The following is a 7,070-nucleotide window of genomic DNA, read 5'->3' on the forward strand; positions in this document are numbered from 1 at the left end:
GCTCATCAAGAACTCATTTGTTGGCCAGACATGGGGAACCTCTGAGCGGTGCAGCATTTTGGCAAGTGTTTTTTGGTTGCCCTTTTAGTTAATCCCAATCATTACTTCTCCTTCCTTTGCAGGAGCACAGGAGAAGAAATAGTTAACAATCCATTTTGCTTTAACCTTATTAGTATCTTTCTCTAAAAGATGCGTCTGATGTAACATGTATATATCTACACCTTGCTCTTTTAGCTCATTTAGCATTCTTTTTTTAGGAGTATTTCTACCTTTAACATTTAAAGAGATACTTTTTCAATAGCCATATCATTTCTTTACTATAGGGCTGTTGGCCTGTGAGCCCCATGCCATCCATGAGGGGTTAGCTAACACCATCCGATGGGTTCCCATCCACCTTCCTTGTCCCACCAGTCTTGCTGTTTTGCTGCCAGAGTCTCAGGGGCTTCCCCTCCCTTTCCCAGCTTCTCTTTCCTGCCCCCATGCAGCAAAGAGAGGGAGAGACAGAAGAAGTGGTGGGAAGGGGTGTTGCATACATAGCTCAATGCTGCGTGACCATGTGGCATGTGGCCTCTGGCTGCTGAGAAGTTGGACAGCCCAGTTTTACTATATCAGCTTGCATTTCACCCTTATTGCTTTTGTAATCTCTTATGTCACATCTGCCACTTCTAGGAGGTTTTATGACAAAGGCATCCTTTATCAGCATTGGAGGACTGTCACTACAGTATATGTAGGCTTGTCAGGATTTAATTTTTATTGGTAAAAAACAATAAATGCCAATTTCACGTCACACTCACACACCAACGAAAATATTTCCATCATTAATAATTAAAATTTATAGAAAGGGGACATAAGAAAAATGATGGCTGATGGAGTATGAGACAACAGCAGGAAGCAGTCCTACAGAACAGTGCCGACTTTAGTTTGAAATGCAACCCCAGGGGATTGGGAACAAAGGAAGAGGGGGTGACAAAATAGAGGAGGGAGCTACAGGTGAGTGGAGCTGGGACTGATGGCAGCTCTGATGCTCAGTTGGAGGCAGTCCTGCAGTATTTACATTTGTCATTAATAAAATGTCTGCCCCCCACATCCCTAATTTCATGCAATCCTGAAAATATAAAATCTATAAAAATCAAAATAAATGCTTAAAATAAACAAACATTGATATATTATCCATCAAAATTATTAAAGAATGAAACTCAAATCTGGCCAAGTCTAAGTATATGCTAATAAACTTATCTTATCACAAGCAAGAACTCTTTTCTTAACCCCCCCCTCCTACTGTACCTTCCTTACCCACACACACACTCACAGTAACGTAGAGGGTATTTCCTACCACAGCCAAATAGTTTTTGTAGTGTAGATTTGCTCTATTTAAAATGCACAGGGGTTCCTACAAACAAATGAACAATAGAGTTTGTACAGCCCATGGCATAATCTCAGGTAGACAGTATAGTCATGCTCAATCCTCTACTCCCCACATGCTGTAGTTTGCAGTATAAGGAAGGTATGGTTGATTTTTCCTACAAACTAAGTATGCCATTCTGCACCCATTTCTACAAGTTTGCTTTCAGCAGCCACAATCTCAGCTCTAATGTCAGGAACTTCTACTGCTGTTCTTCCCCCGCCTTCTCTCCCCGCCCCCCCGCCAATCTTCCAGCTCCTGTTAGCATTTCTTTTTATTGGCATTTGAGGAACTGTACTATGATTGCTCTAGGAGGGTCACTTTCTGCTGTCCGGGGCCTCACAGCCCTGTGTGCACACTGAATTTCTGGTTCAGTTCGTATGAATTTTTGTCCACAAGTTATACAGTTGTCTTCCTCAATTCCTTCCCTGAACCCCAAAAAGCATATATTAGCCCTCTGCCTTGTGTTTTCCAAATCATCAATCCAGATACCACCTCCCTCTTCTTACAGGCCCCCCTCCAGTTTGTTTGCAGTAGGAGGAACAAGGCTCTGATCCTCAGTAGATTGTGTGGAGGTGGAACACTGAAAAAAAATCTTTTAAAGTGCCTTTAAACTTGTTCAATTGCTCTTCAGCTTATCCTCAATTTAAAACAGTTGTGTGAGTAAATCTATAGGTTTACCACTGTTAATTTGCATATTTTAAGCATGGTTTGGAGGAGCACAGGGAAGCATGTCTACTACTCAAGCATACCCAATGGTACCCTTCCCCCCTCCTACCTTTTAGCAGTTTTTAATTGTGTGGCAAAGCAAAGAGATCCATATAATATATCCTACGGACAAAGCAGACTTGGGGGAGAGGCACAGACTTCCCTACTGAGTGAACAATTGCCAGAACTGATAATTGATGTTTCAGCCAGCCTTGCTGCAACTTGAGGACTCTTGAGATGTTTTTCCCAAGGCAACATTTGCCTCAGCGGCTGATATTCTTGTCTTGGTGATACCGGAAGATTGATATCAAGCCTCCAAGACACTATTCAATTAACAAGTATATTGGGCTGCTTATAGACAATGGGGTAAGATGAAAATAAGGGACTTGAGTTTGCTATTGCAGTACCTAACGTTTATGCAACTTGCTGCTTAGTTCAGTCATCAGCTGGAAGCCAACTGCCTTTGCTACCTGTATAATACATGGGGAGAGTTAGGTACTTAAGCATGAGATCCATAGAAGCCAGCATGCTGGGTGGGGACCCCCCACACCTTAGGTACACAATAGAAGACACTAAGCAGAAGGTATTACAGCCTGAAAGACAGTAATGTATCTCCTCCTACTTGGCATTCACAGTCATTAAACAACAGTTAGGTGTCTAAGCCAAGTCAGTCTATTCTTGCAAAAAAAACACCACCAGTTTCACTTACAGCCAATAGCCTAGTGGGATATGAGAGAGACAATCCCTAATCTAAGCCCACATCTATAAACCCTTAACTAATAGCCTGTGAAGTATTTGTCAGTTGAACATTTTCTAGAAAAATTTCAGCATGATGCAGACACTGGCATAGTTGTAAATCCAAAAGCTTAAGCAGAGTTATAACTAACTGAAAGCAGGTCTTTTATTGGAAAGACTTGGACAAGCATAGTGTTAGTCAAAGTTACCAGCTCTGTTTATAGCAAAATTGCAAAACTATAATTATGTCTAAAATGTTCCATCATCAAAAGCCTTCTTTTCCTTAAGAAATCCTTTTATTATACATATACTCTCTTTTAGGTAGTAGAGCAGCCTTGTACATTTGGCTGTCATGTTGGATTGCATAGCAAATGTAGCCACAACTGTGTGTGGGGAAAAATCAATACCGGTAAATAAAAATATGTAATCAGCACATAAATGTCTCACTTTAGATCTGATGAGAAACTGTTCCAAAAACCAAGCATATGCAAGTAGTTAAATTGTGGCTTACATTTCCCTTTGTTTTAGGTTCCAATTTTCCCAACAGCAAGCATTCCCAAACAGACCATCTGTTATTGAAGATATTACTTTAATGAGGAGTGTCAGATTCTTTCCACCCCACTTATTCCTTGGTATCCATTTCATTTTCTTTACAGTCCTGTTCTGCAAGTACCAGAAACTTATGTAGTGACCTGTGCAGTAGCTAACATGTTTAGGTATATAGTCAACTGCTGAACATGTGATCTGAAATGTAAACCAGGAAAAGAAAAACAATACTTTGATTTTAAGTATTTTACTTTTAAAAAGGAAAGACACAAAAATATGGGGCTGGAACATACCTCATCTAGTCTATCCCCCATACTGAGGGTGATCAAGTATACCAAGATGTATCTTTGTCTAATCTATTTGTTATATCCATTGATGTCCCTAGAATCTCACCACTTTTATCTAAGGGTGAGATTGCACATTGCAATTAGCTTTTGTTAGGAGTGCTTAAAATGTGAAAGATTGCAGTTCAGGCTTGTTAACTAGGGCTATGTGCCCTTTTTGTGTCTTAGGGTGTTTATAGATGTGCTCTGGGAGGAGGAAGGGGAGGAAGGGAAAGGGGTGCTTTACTTAGAGTGGCTCTTGGAGCTGCCCAGAGCATCATGTGTATCAGTGTCCCCATGCTGAAAAATGCTGTCAGGGGCACTTTAACTAAAGCTCGTCTAATGAGCTTTAGTTAAAGTGCCTCTGCTGCCATTTTCAGTGTGGAGACACTGATACACATGATGCTGGAGTCTGCTGGACCACATTAACTACCACGTTCTTGCAGACTTAATCAAGTCCGCTCTGATGCACTGTAATTACAGCACACTGGAGCAGCTTCACTGCACATCTATAGGTACCCTTAAAGTTAAGACATTTCAGGTGAGGATTATCATGGATGGTGGCAACTAGCTAGAACTCTGGAGCATTCCACTGACATAAACCAACCAATTTGGAGTCCTCCAGCATCCCAGGAGGCACCATTCCCAGCCTTTCACACTCACCTGCTCCAAGAACAAACTTTCCACCTTCCTGAACTCTATGGCAAGTTGGCCAAGAGGGAACAGTGGAGGGGCTCCTCAGGGACCCACCCACCCCCAGCAGCCTGCACTGCCTACCCCTTGCCGCTCACATGAACACCTGCAGCATCCCAGCCGCTGCACAGTAAGAAACTTTTAAACATGAGCCAGCAGCTAGGAAGATTGCAGGAGGAGAGCTGCCACTGGCCATGGCCAAGGCTTAAACCCCTTTTCTTGTGGGGGAGGGGGCAGCCAGGAAGGGTGTGGGGTCTCCAGCCACCATCCTTCATTCGCTTCTCCTCAGCTCCCTCTTGCTGCCTGCTGGTAGGAGCCACCCTCAACTTCCCCAGAGGGGCAAGGGCAGTGGCTGGAATAGCTGGCTGTCATGCAGGCAGCTGGTGGTGAGTTACTAGGGGCTTGGGGATCCAGAACCAAGCCCCCCGACCCCCAACAGGAGGAAACCATATGTGGGTTCCTCATCGCCCCCCTCCCAACCTGTGCCAACCCCCTGCTGGACAGCTGCCTTCCAGCCTATTCTGGTCTCCTCCAGCTTCAAGCCAAAGGGACCAGCTGCACTAGGGGCTTGAGCAGAGGGCTCCCCAGGGCCCAGCCCTCTCTTATCCCTCTCAATTTAGTGAAACAAGTGAGTCTAGAGTCTTCATTTTTTATCTCTTTTATTTAATTTCAATCAAATAAAACTGCTTTAAAATAACTAACCTTTACAAACCCCCATGCCACATGTCCATGTTTTTCTACCTCCTGGCATGCTGTTTTATGCTCCTCCATCTCCAGGCATGCTACTCCCTTTAACCCCAGAGCAGGGTGAGCCCAGGCACCTGGGCTCAGACATGTCCCTACTTGAGGCACTAATACTCTGATCTATGCACACTAGAGAGGGCACTCACCCTTAAAGTGCCACTGATCATTAGCTCATGATACTCTTGACACCACCTAACATCCCTTACCATTAGCACATGCAGACTTTAATGTATAATCTCACCTTAACATCCACACCTAAATCTTAGCTGTCAATTAAACCATTTTCTTTTTACTGTTGCCTCAGTAGCCACAGAGAAAAAATGTTCATCATCCCTTTTCATAACAACTTTTTGGAAAATTGCTATCATTTTCCCGTTCCCCCAAGTTTCCATCTTTGATAATAAACAAACCCAAGTCCTTCACCATTTCTCGGCAGTATTATTTTCCAAGCTTCTAATTCATGTTGCTCTCCTTTAGATTCTCTCAAGCCTGCGGGAGCTGCCCAGCAGGGCCTGGGGGGGCAGGGACTGGGGACCCCCACACCTGTCCTGCAGGAGCCCGCCTTAGGGCCCTGGGGGCGTGGGTGAGGGAGTTCCAGGAGGAGGTTAGCAGGCTGAGGGGAATCCATGAGGCAGAGGAGGAAATTGACTGGTATTTTCTTTCCCTGCAGGGTTGTACATCCAAGGAGGATGCACCTCAGGATGTGCCCTCCACTGTTAAGTGGCAGACGGTCACTTCCCGTGCCAGGGCTGCTCGTAACACGGCAGCACCAGTTCCTCCAGTCCGGCTGGAGAACAGGTACGAGGCCCTGGAAGCCCTGGAGGAGGAGGAAGGAGAGGATGAAACCGGGGCGGAGGCAACTCCACGCTCACCGCGTCCTGAGCAAGCTGAAGGAGACAAGCAGGCCAGGAGGAGGAAGCGTCGCATGATCGTCATTGGCGACTCCATCCTGAGGGGTACGGAGGGCCCCATCTGTCGCCGGGACCCCTCGGCATGTGAGGTCTACTGCCTACCCGGAGCGAGGATTCAGGACGTGATAGGGATGCTTCAGACCGTAATCCGGCCCACCAATTATTACCCCATGGTCCTAGTCCATGTGGGCACTAATGATGCGGCCAGGAGCACCCCAATCATCTGATGGAGGACTACCATGCTCTGGGGCGTGTGCTGAGGGAGATGGGCGCACAGGCGGTTTTCTCTTCTATCCTGCCAGTGAATGGATGAGGCAGACGGCATGCAACGTGCATTGCGGAGACCAACTGGCGGCTACAGGAATGGTGCTACGAGGCAGGCTTTGGCTTCCTCAGCCATGACCGGCACATCACGACGAGAGACATGCTTGGATGGGATGGGCTCCACCTTTCCCCTAAAGGTAAGTGTGTGTTCTCTTCTAGGTTGGCGGACCTCCTCCGGCGGGCTTTAAACTAGGCTTGTTGGGGGAAGGGGAAGATGAGGGCGGAGGAAACATCAGACTGCCAGACCAAACAACACCCACAACTATAGCCCAGCCCAGCCCAACGAGTGAAACGAGCAAACAGGTAAGCAATGGGGGCCAGGGCAATGCTGGGACTAGGGGGGAAGTACACACATCCACAGGAGGCCTCAAATGCCTCTATACAAATGCTCGTAACATGGGAAACAAGCAGGAGGAACTCACCCTCCTGATGGCTAACACCAGCCCAGACATAGTGGGGATCACGGAAACGTGGTGGGACTCTACGCATGACTGGGCGGTGAATGTCAAGGGCTATAGGTTGTACAGGAGGGACAGGACAGGAAGGAGAGGTGGGGGCATGGCACTCTATATCAAGGAGGAATACACATCCTCGTTAATTAGCAAGGTGTCAGAGGAGGGGCACTCTGAGGTGCTTTGGGTTAGAGTACAAGGCAGTCGAGGGGAGAGAGACTTAATGGTGGGG

The sequence above is a fragment of the Crocodylus porosus genome, unplaced genomic scaffold (genome assembly GCF_001723895.1).
Source record: "Crocodylus porosus isolate Cpor-Errol unplaced genomic scaffold, CroPor_comp1, whole genome shotgun sequence".
In the NCBI taxonomy this organism is placed as follows: domain Eukaryota; kingdom Metazoa; phylum Chordata; order Crocodylia; family Crocodylidae; genus Crocodylus; species Crocodylus porosus.